This window comes from Medicago truncatula, chromosome 7 (assembly GCF_003473485.1).
Source record: "Medicago truncatula cultivar Jemalong A17 chromosome 7, MtrunA17r5.0-ANR, whole genome shotgun sequence".
Taxonomy (NCBI): domain Eukaryota; kingdom Viridiplantae; phylum Streptophyta; class Magnoliopsida; order Fabales; family Fabaceae; genus Medicago; species Medicago truncatula.
The window spans coordinates 11,486,538-11,502,861 of record NC_053048.1 but is presented as its reverse complement, the minus strand read 5'-3'; the positions used below and the strand labels follow the sequence as shown (position 1 = coordinate 11,502,861).

The window sequence follows — 16,324 nt, the reverse complement described above, 5'->3', positions numbered from 1 at the left end:
TTTGGAATGCATTGAAAAGCAATATTTCTTTTAAATATATTAATCGACTTCCTGCGGATTTCCCTGCGAATAATTATCATATGCATAACCTTTCCTGCGGAATCACCTCCGAATATTTCGAAGAAAAGGTGCTAGCAGGCAAAAATCTCCTCAAATACTGACCGAATATTTCCTGCAGATTTTTTCTCTTTTAATTTCAAATGGCATGTATAATGAATGTTATTTGGAATTCAAAAACTTAAATTGCAACAAGCGTGTAGTTATTTTCTTCAAGATACATAATGAGCAAACATGTAGTTATATATTTACGTAAGAATATTGTTTTCTAAATTAGTTTGAAGTCTTATTGAATGAAATTCTACTATTCTTCATCGGTTCACATTAGAACTAAGTGAAGCTATGAACATCTTGATGAAGTTATTGTAGCGGATCTTAAAGTGCGGAGGCATTTTGGCATCTTCAACCTCCACCTTTCGTTTTCTAGTTGACTCTGCAGCATTTCTCTTTTGCAACCGTCGTATCTCCATCTGATACGGTATTGTTTTTTTTTTTTCCATCTTTCCTCTTGGCAAGGGTTCATATTTCAACGAAATTAATATTGGGTTTCCTCAGAAATTATCCTCTTTGCCTTGACTCCTTATTACGCATGATTTTGATTCTTGGAGAATTTAGTTCTTAGAGAAATTGGTTCTTGTTTTTAAATTTATTCGTTTTCTTTGTTTACTACAGTTCTCAAGATTTGGTTCTTGTTTTCCACTGTTATGGATATGATTCCTTTTGAAAACCAACAAGAGCATTACATAACACACTGCTGTATTTCATATGTTATGCATATAGTCATAGAAAATCTTTGAAGCTTTTCCAATCCATGATTTTTCAATCATATAACTTTGGGTTGTTCTAATGTTGATTATCTTGTACTATTTGTAAAATCATTGATATAGTAAGTTTTGTATCTTAGTGCTACTTATCTTTATGACAATTTTAATTCTAACCAGACACAGGAAAATTTATATACGAGAACGCTTTGAAATGATTTTCCCAAGAATAAAAGCACATTGATGTCTACAACCAAAAAAAGTGTTCATATAAACGTTGTGTTTTTGAAACTAAAAAAGAAAACGTCTTGGAACAAAAAGAAAGAGGAAAAACAAGGAAAGGAAACAACACTAAGGAAACGGCTGTAAAACCTTCCACCATCATCCCAACCCAAAAACCCCGCAACACCGGTCTCGTAACCCTACTTTCACCTTTTTATCCGATCTTGTCATCGGCTGTCTGTAAATCGTTTTACTTGCAATACCTTATTTTTCGACGATAATTATTAAATAATAAAAATATATTTTAATAGAGAGGATGCTACAAAACTCGACATTTGATCGTATAATAGCATAACCATTTCTTCTTATAAAAATTCTCAAATAGCGGAAAACAATTCACTAATCATAAAAGGAAATAACAATAGTTGCAAGATTCAACTCAAAGACAAATTCAACATCAACCCCAACCTTGGTGTTACAAGAATCAGAGTTTGTGACGACTACATGCTTAAAAATCTAAATAATCAAGGAAAGGGAAGTACCCTTCTATCTCCACCTTAGGAATCATCCCGTACCTAATCTTTCTCAACTTGAGATGCCTGTATCCCATGAGTACAGTCACCATGAAAACACAACAACAAGAATGGGGTGATAAATTCTGCCACAACATATTATTAGGAAAAACACGCACAATCATTAAAATACAGCAATAATAATATTCCGTCGTCATACGATCATCGACCTTTATTATTTTCTTCTCAACAAATCATACATACCATCATCTCACTCAAATCACACTTAAACACCAAGCACAAGTATCATTTGAACATGGACTCACCCTAAAACATGTATGAATGTGGCACCACTCCTAACTTCATCATTTTGCCAGAGTTATGTTACTGGACTCTCGTCGTCATAATTTGCTAGAGATATGTTACTGCACATCTCCATCAATCATGCACTCCATCAATTTTAGACTCTATATGAATGCATAGAAACATATTGGACAAGTACGTAATACACGTATACACATCATCAAATATATAAATCAACACAGTATTTAAATAATAAAGTATAAATTGTTTTAATATCTATAACACAAAAATACTTGACATTTTTCTAAACAAATACTTGACATTTTTTAGTTTGGCGCATGTGGCACATTTATTGTCTGCAAAATTTATGTGGGATAACAAAGGGATGGATGAGGTTGTTAACTCTGAACAGTTTTAATGGTAAGTTGAGCTGCTTTGAATTGTAAGCCACTAAGGTGGTGTTAGTGTCATAGACTTGGAGAGGTGTGAGAATTTAGGCAATTGAGTTATGTTTCTTTTAAATTTTTTTATATTGTATGATCATGATGATGCAATTGTTCAACACTTTCTGTTCTTCACATCTAATTTGTTCTAACCGCTGAATTGTTTATAACTAGTATCTTCTTCTATAATCTATATTTTTATCGTTTTGGAATGCATTGAAAAGCAATATTTCTTTTAAATATATTAATCGACTTCCTGCGGATTTCCCTGCGAATAATAATCATATGCATAACCTTTCCTGCGGAATCACCTCCGAATATTTCGAAGAAAAGGTGCTAGCAGGCAAAAATCTCCTCAAATACTGACCGAATATTTCCTGCAGATTTTTTCTCTTTTCTTACGGATCCTGAAATCCTAGGAAACAATTAGCCTCAAGGTATTACCTGGGAGTGCTTATTCTTGGCAAAATCCGTAGGAAACGGGTTTCCTAAGAATTTACACTAAACCCTGCAGATAAGTCCGCAGGAAAATCGAGAGTTTCTATAAGAATCAAAATCATGCGTAATAAGGACTCAAGGCAAAGAGAGAATTTTTGAAAAAACCCAATATTAATTTCTTTGAAATATGAACCCTTGCCAAGAGGAAAGATGAAGAAAAAATAATATATCAGATGGAGATACGAGGTTGCAAAAGAGAAATGCTGCAGAGTCAGGTAGAAAACGAAAGGTGGAGGTTGAAGATGCCAAAGTGTTTATTGATTTGTGATGGACATAATGCATATGCGATGTGTCTTAATGTGCTAATTTGAATAATCAATTTCCCTTTAAATCTTAAAAAGGTTCATACAAATTTAATTTATTAGCTTGTGAGAGCCTTCACTACTTTAGGGTGCGTTTGATTTGCTAAAAAATGAAGGACATGACAGAACAACTCTAGTTGTCCAGTGTTTCATTTGTAAAATTGTTTCAGGTACAGGACAAACTGGAGGCAAGGGACAGGACAAAAAATCATATTTTTGTCCCTCACCAAACCACAACACAACTTTTTGTCCCATAGTTGTCTAAAATACCAAACTAGCATTTTGTCCCTCAAAAATCATATAAAACAAAAAATTACTCAATACCATAAAAAATTTGTCCTGTGCTGTTCTGCCTTGTGTTAGACATTGTTAAATGCCTCCGCACTTTAAGATCCGCTGCAATAACTTCATCAAGATGTTATTCAAAAAAAAAAAAAAAATACTTCATCAAGATGTTCATAGCTTCACTTAGTTCTAATGTGAACCGATGAAGATTAGTAGAAAACAAATTTCTTACGTATAACTACATGTTTGCTCATTATATATATGTTTATTGATTTGTTGCAAATTAAGTTTTTGCATTCCAAATGACATTCACTATACATGCCATCTGAAATTAAAGGTAATATTCAATCTTTAGGGGGCTATTACTATGTATTTTTTCTTTAAAAAAAACAATATTTTCTTTATTTCTATTTTGGATAAAAAATGAATTTGGTAATTTCTCAGTATGAAATTCGAACATTATTTGGAGGAAGAACCTTTTCACGACTCTATTGCATCTCACTAAATTTTTGTTGGTAACACATGTGGCATGTCTAATCTTGTTTATTTGATGATTGTGATTGACTAAATATATATGTATTAAAATTAAAGGAAAATAGCATGCAGGGAAAATTATCTTTTGTTGATGCTACTTCTGGCCACTGCTAGCTGATGATCGCTAATCCTCGTCTCCCATGGGTCAACATGCATGCAGGGTCGTCCCCATCCCCGCATCGATTAGTGGGTCTTGCTTGTGTCATTGCTGCTTTTGCTGAGCGCCAACAATTGTCTGGAGAATTGTAAGCTCCAATAATGAAAATACATCATAATTCAACATGCCACCGGGTTCCAGAAGGTTTTATAACCGAATTGGTAGAGATATGATTAGTTATTCACCCACATAAAAGATGGATGAGGGGCCACCAGATGATACTATGGCAACGACTAGGAGTCATGGACAATGGAGCATAGATCATGGTTCACGGGTAGCTGAAACGGCAACTAGCAATGCAAATTTTGTTGAAGCAGAAGATCGTGGTGAACTGTCATCTATGTCACAATCTAATGACATTGATGGAAGCTTTCAAAGTGCCACAGACCCTATTGTTCCCAAGAGTTATGAGGAGCATATGATGCTGGCTTTGGCTTCTTTATAGCCGAAGGTCGAGCCATGTTCGATGGATAAAGCGCTTCATGGCAATAGTCTTTGTCAAGGTACTTGTTCAATCTTTCTTAGATTGGTGATGCTTGCCTTGACTATGTGGCATGCCGGGTCCATTATTTGGAGTCTGAGAAAAAGTCACGTGTGCAATTTTGAAGTGTGAACTTTTGCTCAAACTCCAAATACAGGACGGGCAGGCCATATAGCTAAGGCAAGCATCCCCAATTTACGAAAGATTGAAGCAGTAACTTGACCAAAACTATTACCATGAAGCACTTGGTCCACTCGACATGACTCGAGTTTCGGCCAAAGATACGGCCATAGCCAACATCATTTGCTCCTCAAAACTTTCTAGAACAACAGGGCCTTTGGCACTTTGAAACCTTTCATAATTGTCATTAGAATGTGACAAAGATGACAGTTCACCTCAATCTTTTGCGTCAACAGAGTTTGCATAGCTAGTTGTCATTTCAGCTACCTGTGATCCATGAAATATGCTCCATTGACCATGACTACTAGTTGTTTCCATAACATCGTCTGGTGGACCCTCATCCAGGTTTTTTGCGGCTGAATAACTAACCATATCTCTACCAATCCGGTTATAAAACCTTCTAGTACCCGGTGGCATGTTGAATGATGATGTATTTTCATTATTGGATCTTACAGATGATTCTACAGACATTTGTTAGCGCTCATCAAGAGCTGCAATGGCACAAGCAAGATCCCCGATGGAGATGGGATGAGGATGACCCTGCCTGTTGACCCATGGGAGACGAATAAACAAGATAAGACATGCCACATTGTAGTGTTCATGGCAGCATAGCATATCCACCACTAAATTTCATAACAAGAACATATTTATAGTTTTATCTTATGCTTTTGAACAGTGGATATTCTGCAATGTATAGAGTTCATATTGAACCAAGTATAAATTAACATTGCTCTAGAAACGCTAAGAGACATAACAGGAAAATGTTGGGAGATTGGTAAAGAAAATAAGTGAAGGCTATCATATACCTATTGGCACACGAGTCTTGAGAGAGACAATTTCATCATGTTCAATGATAGACGTTGAAGATTCAGCGACTACAAAAATTAAACAACAAATTATGCAACTAGAATTTGTCACATAGACGGATTACACATACAATATATTTGGAACTATGTTTAATCAAAATAAAAATACCTGCATTTGAAGAGCTTACTTCTACTCTTTTATGCATTCTTTCCTCCTCCTGAATATTTATGAGTATGCATGCCAAACTTTGCCAAACTTTATTCACTGTAAGGGACATCAGGATAGTGTGTAGGCCGAGTTGAATTCGGAACTTTCATCTGCAAAAAGCACTCTGATAAAAGGAAACTTATATATATATATATATATATAGAGAGAGAGAGAGAGAGAGAGAGAGAGTGAAGATAACCGATCAATCATTACCTGTTCAAATGCTCTATAAGGGACATTACGTATATAAATTGTCTATGGTCATAAGATCACTCTTAATTCCAAAGGGCAGAAAAAAAAGTTGAGGAGAAGAAATACTCGTCAACACAAGTCGAAGAGGGAGAGAGAAGACAAAGATCGAAAAGGGCGAGAGAAGAAAAAGATTCAAAGTTTCAAAATATTTTTCGGTAAGTGATATGAACTATGTGAGCTCTATATTTATAGAGAAAATTCACAATTAACATGTGAAACTTTGGGAACAAATAATTCACATATTATATCTAGTACAAAAATAACTCAAATTGAAAATCAAAATAGATTATATTGAGTACAAAAATATATTATTGAGTACCAACATATCTCAAATTAGGTACCACAATATATTATATTGACTACAAAAATATATTTCGTAGAAAGTACCAAAATATATTAGATTGCATATCAAAATATTTCAGTTTGTGTACCAAAATGATTTATATTGTGTTTCAAAATATTTTAGCAAAACCTGGAGACTAAGAAAACATTTTGATTTAATCATTATTAGAAAGTGTTTTCTTAGTACCCAAGTTTTGCTAAAATATCTTGGAACGCAGTCTAAATTATTTTGGTGCACAATATGAAATATTTTGGTATGCAATATAATATACTTTGGTACTTGCTCTGAAATATATTTTTGTACTCAATATGATGTATTTTGGTACCTAAGTTTTGATATTTTGGTAATGAATAATATAATTTTGTACTCAATATGATATATTTTGATATTAAATTGCATTAGTGAATATTTTGATATTAAACGTATCTTAAATTATTTTTATTTTGAATGTGGTTTGAGAAATTGATATTCAAAGTTTTGTACTAATTATGTTTTTGATGAAATCTTTTGTCAAAAAAAAATGTTTTTAATGAAATCTTTATAATTAATTTTTAATAGTTTAATAAGCCTATCATAGCGTGAAATAAATTTTGTTGCATGAGAATTATCAAAATTTCTTTTTTGATGTTAATTTTCGAGTTCGATATATGGATGTAAATAGAATTTGTGCACGAAATGTTACATTGAGTAGATAATTTTTCACTTGAATCAAATTACTTGTTATACATAACGGATATTTTGTTATTTAGTAGTTAAAACAATTGATTTCAATTTTTTTTACTTGATTTGGAATCTGAATTAAATTTTAATTTGTAATTTAAGTCTTGCAACTAAAAATTGTTTTAATGACATGGTTGTATTTAGGGATGGCAATTGGACCCAGATCCGATGGGCACCTGCAATGGGTAGAGTAAAACCCCACTTTCATGGGTATGAGCTTGGGTCTGGGTGATTACCCGCAAATTTAAGTGGGTATGGACGAGGGTAAGGGCACTATACTACAAGCCCCGCAATCCGCAAATATGTAACACCCATATTAAAGTGTCTAGAATATTCAACATGTGCGTTATAACTGATACTGGATACATTAGTTATACAATACGGAAACAACATGAGTTGAGATTCAAATACATACGTCGTCTCAAGTCATATATTACATTATTTATACATGGTCAGTCGAACGAACACATACGACAAGGTTCATTGCAACACACATATATAAACATAACACAACATCAACAAAAGGGACATAAGAGCTAGATCCAACATAGCACGATCAATCTGAAGCTTTCTCCTTACCTTTGCCTCGAGCAACCTATGAACCTGAACAAATAAAGGAATGGGAGGAGACATAATGTCTCATTGAGTTCTACCTAAGCCCTAGGCTAGAGGTAACCTCGGGGAAAACCTACGGTTACCACGTGTCCACAATACAACCGGTCGGTTGATGATATGTGTGTGAACTCATGCATTCCTTTATTTATAAGTGTCTAGAATATTCAACATGTGTGTTATAACTGATACTGGATACATTAGTTATACAATACAAAAACAACATGAGTTAAGATTGAGATACATAAGTTGTCTCAAGTCATATATTACATTATTTATACATGGTCAGTCGAACGAACACATATGACAAGGTTCATTACAACACACATATATAAACATAACATAACATCAACAAAAGGGACATAAGAGCTAGATCCAACATAGGACGATCAATCCGAAGCCTTCTCCTTACCTTTGCCTCGAGCAACCTATGAACCTGAACAAATAAAGGAATGGGAGGAGACATAATGTCTCAGTGAGTTCTACCTAAGCCCTAGGCTAGAGGTAACCTCGGGGAAAACCTACGGTTACCACATGTCTACAATACAACCGGTTGGTTGATGATACGTGTGTGAACTCATGCATTCCTAAGACGATCGTGCAAGCCTAGACCGTCGTCACTTCTAGTTAAACTTGTGTCATGTCATTTCATATCATTTATTTCTTATCATAAACATGATGTAAATGTGTGTAATACAATTACCTGAGTTGCTTTTACGGAATGTATCGAGTGGAGTAACCCCGAGTACAATCCCTTACTTTACCGATGAATTCCTAGCTAAGGTACATCGGACTCCTCTTAATGCCGTACGGGCCGACCTTGCGGAGCGTATCCCGTCCCCCTTAACGTGAACCTCTTGAAATCCCTTTTGGTGTGGATCGCACGAGACACGGCATATCTTACTTAATTATAGTCATAATCTTAATCTTATCTTGATACGCCCTATGTGATGTGCTAACTTATGTTCTCGGCTAACTAAGTCGAGGTTCTAAGTATTCACCACACCTAGACATGAATTGCTACCCAATGTAATCATAATCTCTCATAAGTGCCATTGTTGTTGAAAAATATTTATATGTCTCATGCATTTTCCGTTAAAAGCTCAATTTTGATGGTAAATTAGATTCTTAGAGATTGAGGGTTTTCTTTAAGTTAATAAGCGTTAAACAAGTGGTTTCGGATGACATAAACAGGCCCCAAAGCAAGCTAACAGCAAAACATAGTCTGCCATTTCGCCAAAATTTCGCTATCAGTGAAATGGCTATGTAATGGCCAACTAAATTTCGCTATTAGCCAACTGTTTCTGGGAAATTTTGCTATTAGCGAAATAATTTCGTTAGTAGCAAGTTTCTTTGGACCAGAAGTGCAGAAAATGCAATTTTTGATGTTTTACCTCAATTCTAAGCAATCTAATGTACCATAATCATCCAGAATACATGAAAACTAAAAGAAATGAAATGCATGGCTCTACAAACATGTCTCAAGCGACAATTGACATCATAAAGGGTACTAAAATAAGCATGCATAAGCTAATAATCATCAAGTTTTCTCACACAACACCATCATTCATGGGAGGAAGGTTCTTTCTAGAGAACTCACCTAGATTTCTGGTAAACTTCAAACTCCTATGCTTCTACAACCAAACCCTAGAACATGAAAGGATCTCCAATCATGATGATCTCACAACTTGAGAAGTTCTAAGCTAGTTGTACTTGCCATAATCTTCATGAACCACCATCATTATGCTTAGATTTTGCTAGAGTTGTGAAACTTAAAGATTAGAGTGAACGAGGGAGGTTAGGGCCGAGTTTCTAGAGAGAAGAGGAAGGAATTTATGTTCCAAGAGTTTTAGAGAGAGGGAAAGACTTTAAAATGAAGGTTTCTAGCTCTAAACACACTTATATACCCTTCCTATGAAAGTACCAAAACGCCCTTCTCCCTAAAACGTGTTCGACACGAGTTAACAGATAAAATACTGTGAAACTGATAAGCGGGATATTACAAAATACATATTTATATGATATAATAAATACTTTATTTATTTTTGGTGCATAATTATTTTGTATGCACTTTTTTATATGTATTTTGAATGTTTTTACTTTTATTTTCGTGTGATATTTTGGATGTTTTTTTTATTTAGCTGAATATTATGATTCTTACTATTTTATGAGTTGATTTGAAAATTTTGGGACCATAGTTTTATTTTCAATTGTGATATATTTTATTGTCTTTTCATAGTTAAAATGTTGATAATGGGTGCGGGTATGGGTACTTAGGTACCCATAGGATATGGGGAAGGGCACTAAAGTTGTTGCCACGAGGATAAGGGCTCAGATATGGCCATTTTTTTACAAATGCGGGTATGGGGAAGGGTACAATAGTATCCTACCCTTTGGGTACCCATTGCCGTCCCTAGTTGTATTTTTTCTTTTTAAGGAAAAATGGTTTGTATGTTAAGTACAATGAAATGTCATGTGTCATTTTTCTATAAGAAATAGGAGATTACCATGTGGATTTGGCCATTTAGTTGGTTTATATATATAGGAGATAACTAAGTTTGCTCATTATGTATTTTGAAAAAAATAACTACAAGCTTGTTGCAATTTAAGTGTTTGCATTCCAAATAACATGCACTAATGCTTATGAATTATGAAGAATAATTTTTTGTGAAATTTAGATTTTAATTAAAATAATTATGATTTAAGATATAATATATGTACAAATATGTTGCACTTTTATATTGTAATAAATTATGCTTAACTTTTTTAATTAAAAAAATAACAAATATGATATAAATTCTAACAACACTAACAATATATCATTCTCATAGGCAAATCTGCTAAGGATAGAATTGAAAGTGAAAAAAAAAATCAACCAAAAATCATGTATTAGTATAGATTTTGAATAAAAAATGTATTTGGCAACTTCTCAGTATTCAAACATTTGGGGAAAGAACCTTTTGATAATTCTATTGCATCTCGCTAAATATTTGTTGGTAATATCATTTAATAAGTTTTGTCTACTTGTAGTCTCGTACAATATCATCATGTAATGGCGGATATTGACATGATTTGTTTGAAGCCTAGTATTTTGTATAACGTTGGTCCCCAACGAGTTAGAAATATATTATTTTCCTATGTGGCAACTGGCAAATGATACAAATTCGCAAGTATACGATTCTATCTAGTAGTAAAGATTATCATCTACAGAGAGTTATATGTAATTAACGATCTTGTTTTTAATTATGATTAGCTGAAAAGATCAAGTTGGTTGGTTTCATAATTTTTTTGTTAAAATTCAGATTAAAAGGCATCATGGGATTGTTGGTTTCATCTTAATGTCAAATCATAAACATTTCAAATCTATTTCTATATCTTTAAGTTAAATTCTTTTCTTAAGACAAGATTCTCATAGGTATTTCATTTTTCCTTTCAGAATACATAAAAGTATCTCAATAACAACCAAACTAATTCTCCTGGTTGATTATTATTGACACCCTTTAAGTGTGAATCTTATTGTTTCAAGACTGCACAAAACTATTCATGTGGTGTGTTTCCATAATCACTTTTTGTGTAGTCTTGTCGAATCTCGTTTGTTCCAATATCAAACTTCACCTTTCGGTCATTCGTTTGATATTTGAGATGATCAAATTTAAACAAAAAAGATATCTAAACTTGGTTTGAATAGGATTAAGTCATTAGACTATTCCAACAATCCCAATACTAGAAGGTCTACTAAGTAAAAAGGCATAGAAATAAATTGTATAATTGTAAATGACTGAATGTAAATTGCTGAAGATAAATTGCATAAATATAAAGAACAAGAAAGTAACATTCAAGAATGTAAAGTGCACAAAATAAAATCAAGAATAAACTTAGAACAATGTTAAGTTTGATTCAATCTAAAACAAGTTCACAAGATTCCAAAATGATTACAGGTATGATGGAAGACCTATTTATAGCCTAAAACCTCAAGACAATGCATTAAACTCGGATTTACAAGCTTTAAAATAGGAAAACCAAAGAGTTTTCTAACAGCTCTTGCTGACAGCAAAAACATACGGTCTCCGGATCGTGCACTTTTCAGCTTCCAAGTGTTAAAATATTGGACATGGTCAGCAAGGACCGTGTGTTTTTCCAGCTATTCATTTTTTTTTTCTTTTCTTCAATTTCTCTGCTCCTACCTCAGCCAAATGCTCTCATTTCTTCGTTACTTGTCCTGAAAATAAAAACCAAAGTTTTTGTAGTAAAAGAGCTCTAAACTAGAATCAAAACTAACGAAACTTTATTAAGTTCGTTATGTTCAAAGTGGTAATCATCTGCACGCAAAAAACAGAAACTCAACAACTAATACAGTTGCACGCTCTCTGCACTTGAATCTTGCAGATTATGTGCAAGAGACCTTGTTGTGGATATGATCAGAAGTGCTGCAAAAAAGTGTCATAGAACTTGCAGAATTAAGGCTAACAAATTCTCGCCAATCGATACTTAATGGGGTAGAATCGGACCAGATCACTAATGTACATTCTCAAAAAATCCCAAAAGAAAACTTGAGTAAAAGTACAACCATTTCATGATTTATTTTGCAAATAAATTGTTTAGAAGCTTGATTGTATCCCAAAGAAGCATGCTTTATCAAAGCTATGCTTGTTTCAGAGAGCAGCACTATCAACTGAAACTGATATAACCAAAGACAAGGCAAAACTAAAATTAGTATTCTTCACCTAGGGATTCCAGTTTACAAGCTTCAATGTTACAACGAAGACTATCAGGGATAATTCTCATCTCTAGATAATCCTTGTGCAGTTGTGGTTTGGCATTTGAAGCTTGTGTTTTAGAAAACAAAATGTCATGGTTGGAAGTTCAAAAAGTGGTTTGCAAGAAATTAAATTAAGCTTAAGAAAATCCTTGTCTCCTCTAAAAAAAGTTCCAGAATATAAAACAAAAAAGATTAAAGATGATGTCAATGCAAACTTGCGGTAAAAGTAGGGGTCAATCATATATGAATCTTGTGAATCATACAGGTTGTATCATGACTCAAAATTGAGTCTTTGAGTTTATGAAGAATCGTGACACGATTTTATAATCGTAACACGATTTTATAATCGTAACACGATTCTTGAGGTAGAATACTACAATTAATTCGTATTATGATCAAGGTGCCACATCATTAAAACTGTAAACATTCAAAGTACATTTTTCATCTAAGTTTCTCAACTTCATAATCCAATCTCCTAATACATTGAACTAAACCAACAAGGTCTCCATATAAATCCAACATAGAATATAAACAAAACAACTCCCAAAAGATCCTAATCAGAGCCTAGACTAGACTCAAAAGCAAAGAAAATGAGGAAGCCTCAAGCTAATCCCCGATACTCACGCCGACTCAAGCGTCCTCAACTTGGACGTCTACACCATTTTACAATGGCGAGGTGACAAAAGTCACTGGAGGGTAAGTTTACATTCAACATTAAGAAACTACGAATTCAAGTACAGTATATTAGAATTTTCAAATATCACATATACACTTATTCTTAAATCAACAACATCAGTCATACAAGAGTGATCATACTCAAATAAACACCAAGAGCTTCTTACATCATTCTCCATTCATCATAAATCAACAAAATACACTAGCATTATCATATAAAAGTATAACCATATACTCATATCCACTTATGTTCAAATAAAGCACATAATCCACATAATACATATATTTCACATAATGTACATAACCCACATACTATACATTATACACCAAAATCAAGTATGAGACATTGCACATAGATTCATATTCATTGCACATCAGTCATACAAGAGTGATCATACTCAAATAAACACCAAGAGCTTCTTACATCATTCTCCATTCATTATAAATTTACAAAATACACTAGCATTATCATATAAAAGTATAACCATATACTCATATCCACTTATGTTCAAATAAAGCACATAATCCACATAATACATATATTTCACATAATGTACATAACCCACATACTATACATTATACACCAAAATCAAGTATGAGACATTGCACATAGATTCATATGCATGCAATGTTCTAGACACAACTCTGCATGTATGTCGTACCATTTTTGGATGTTGGAGTTATTTACCGATTGATCCAAACACTACAGATACTAGATATCCTATTCACCACTTTGGATGCTAAAACATCCTATTTCACCACTTTTGATACTAAATATCCGACAACTTATGATGCATTAACATATGATTCACCAAACACATATGTTCATGCAAGACATCACCATCACCAATTTCACCATTTTATATACATATACATATACACACACCATCATGAATTATCATCATCAGTAAATCATCTTCACCAAAATCTACAACACCATAATCATTGTAACACCCCGTTTTCCCAATATACAAATTTCTTAAACATTTATCAGAGTAAAAACCATAAACGGGATATCACATAGTAACGTAATCCAAAAACAGTTAAATAATAATTTAACCTTCACAGAATATCTTAATATAGCAGCGGAATATTAGTTCAGAAGTCATAAATCAGTTTGGCACGTAGGCCCCGTCAAATTATCTTAAATGAGTTAAATCAACTTAACAAAACATAATAATTGTTCAACATCATAAAACATAAACATGATAGTCACGTAAGAGAATGAAGCATGTATAACATTAAACCCCATCCCGTTACGTATCAAAGCGACCTAGACGACACAGTGAAGGCAAGGCCAACTCACGAAAGCAAACTGCACACTAAGCACGATCACCTGCAAGTTACCCATACGAAGGGCAACATTTTCAAGCAGAAGGGGTGAGATTTCATAATCAAATAACATTAATCAATGTAATTGCGAATCATAAATTAACATCATAATCTTTTCTTAACAATTTTGCATAGTTGCTAAGCAGTTATCACGTAATCATACATTCAATTATCATAAACAACATAACATATTTGATAAACACTTATCACATAATCACGTAATCAATCATTATCAACAAGGCATCTTAATCATGACAATGCGACAATGCTCTTAGACTCCTTATATGCATGTGGTACCAATCGTCATCATAAGTATTAATATACTTTAATCGTGCGGAGGACAAAGCTCCTATAAAACGTGTGGAGGACAAAGCTCCTAATAAACGTGGTGAGGACTAAGCTCAATGATATGCTATGCATGGACTCTTAACAACAAAACACGTAATCATCGTAATCAACATGCATCCAATAATTTGGAGCTAAATGTTATCTTATTCATTACATACAGTCATCATGCACTTAGTTAAATAACAGCAGCAGCAGCATAATCAAGTTACATAACAGAATGATATCATTATATCAATAGCAATTCATTTGCATCATAATTAAACTTCATATCTTACACAATTGCACAATACAATAATCATGTTCAATTAATGACAACATGTCTTAAAGGTTTTACAGATCGCATTAGACTTCATCATTAGGTTTCGTTACCAATTAGGGGTTCACTCTTGGTCAAAACGTGCGACACAGATCGCACTACACTCAACAAACTACATTTTGGGCTAGCTCGCGAGGCGAGAGTTCTCACTCGCCATGGCGAGTACCACTCAACTCCCAAAATAAACTTGTTCTGGGTTCCCTCTGATCCTACATTCATTCCTAATCAATACTAGGCATGTTCAGGCACTCAAAGGCACTCAAGGTCCAACTAAAAAGGTCGAAACACAAAATATGACATGCTCTCTGCCTAAGCTCGCGAGGCGAGGAAGGGTTACTCGCCATGGCGAGTTGCACCAAACAACTCGTGAGGCGAAGGGAAAGGGCTCGCGTGGCGAGCGATGAAGGTCATCACTCGCGAGGCGAGGATCATCACTCGCCGTGGCGAGCGATGAACAGAAGCACGGGCAGACTACGGGTTTTCTCGAAAATCCATCAAACAACATGGTTCAAAGCCTAATTTTGATTCCATAATCCATCCTAAACATGTTCTAAGGTTAAAGGACGGTTTCTACATCAATCTAAACAAGTTTTACCGTTCGATCATCAATTTTTAGGGTTTTGACCTAATTTTCAAACTTTTCTAAATCAATCCTAACTTTGTCATTTAATCATCAGAATTACAGCAATCAACGTTATTGAATTATTAGTCTCACCCTTACCTTGTTTGAAGAAAATCGCAGCACTCTTCCTTGGTTTCTCTAGACTTGGCTTTTTCTCCCTTTTTCTCCAAAACAGTCGTACGTACAATGTTTTTTCTAAAACTAGGTCTAACCTTTATATACCTCTTCTTAATTACTTATCTTATCTCACTTTCTCCCCCAAAACTATCTAAAATATCAAAACAGCCCTCAACTAAATATTTTATATTATTTTCAAATCTTTATTTTATTTAACAATAAAATAATTCTCATATCCTTATCAAATCTTCCAAAACTCATAACTTATCACGTCATTGATCAAATCATCAAATCATACCAAAATCATGCATATATTATATAATTATAATATAATCACCTAAACTCGATTAAATAAACGATTAAACGAAAGTGGGCGTTTCAACTCTCCCCCACTTAAAAGATTTTCGTCCTCGAAAATTTACCTCAAGCAAACAACTCTGGATAAGACTCCAGCATCTTACTCTCAAGCTCCCACGTCA

The 16,324-nt window shown here is 33.9% G+C and overlaps 2 pseudogenes; one reads left to right on the top strand and one right to left on the bottom strand.

The window, feature by feature from the left end:
• Positions 1 to 3,806: 3,806 nt before the first annotated feature.
• LOC112416571 (E3 ubiquitin-protein ligase DA2-like) lies at positions 3,807 to 4,566 on the top strand (annotated as a pseudogene).
• A 220-nt stretch (positions 4,567 to 4,786) lies between these two features.
• LOC11446899 (uncharacterized) lies at positions 4,787 to 5,318 on the bottom strand (annotated as a pseudogene).
• Positions 5,319 to 16,324: the final 11,006 nt, after the last annotated feature.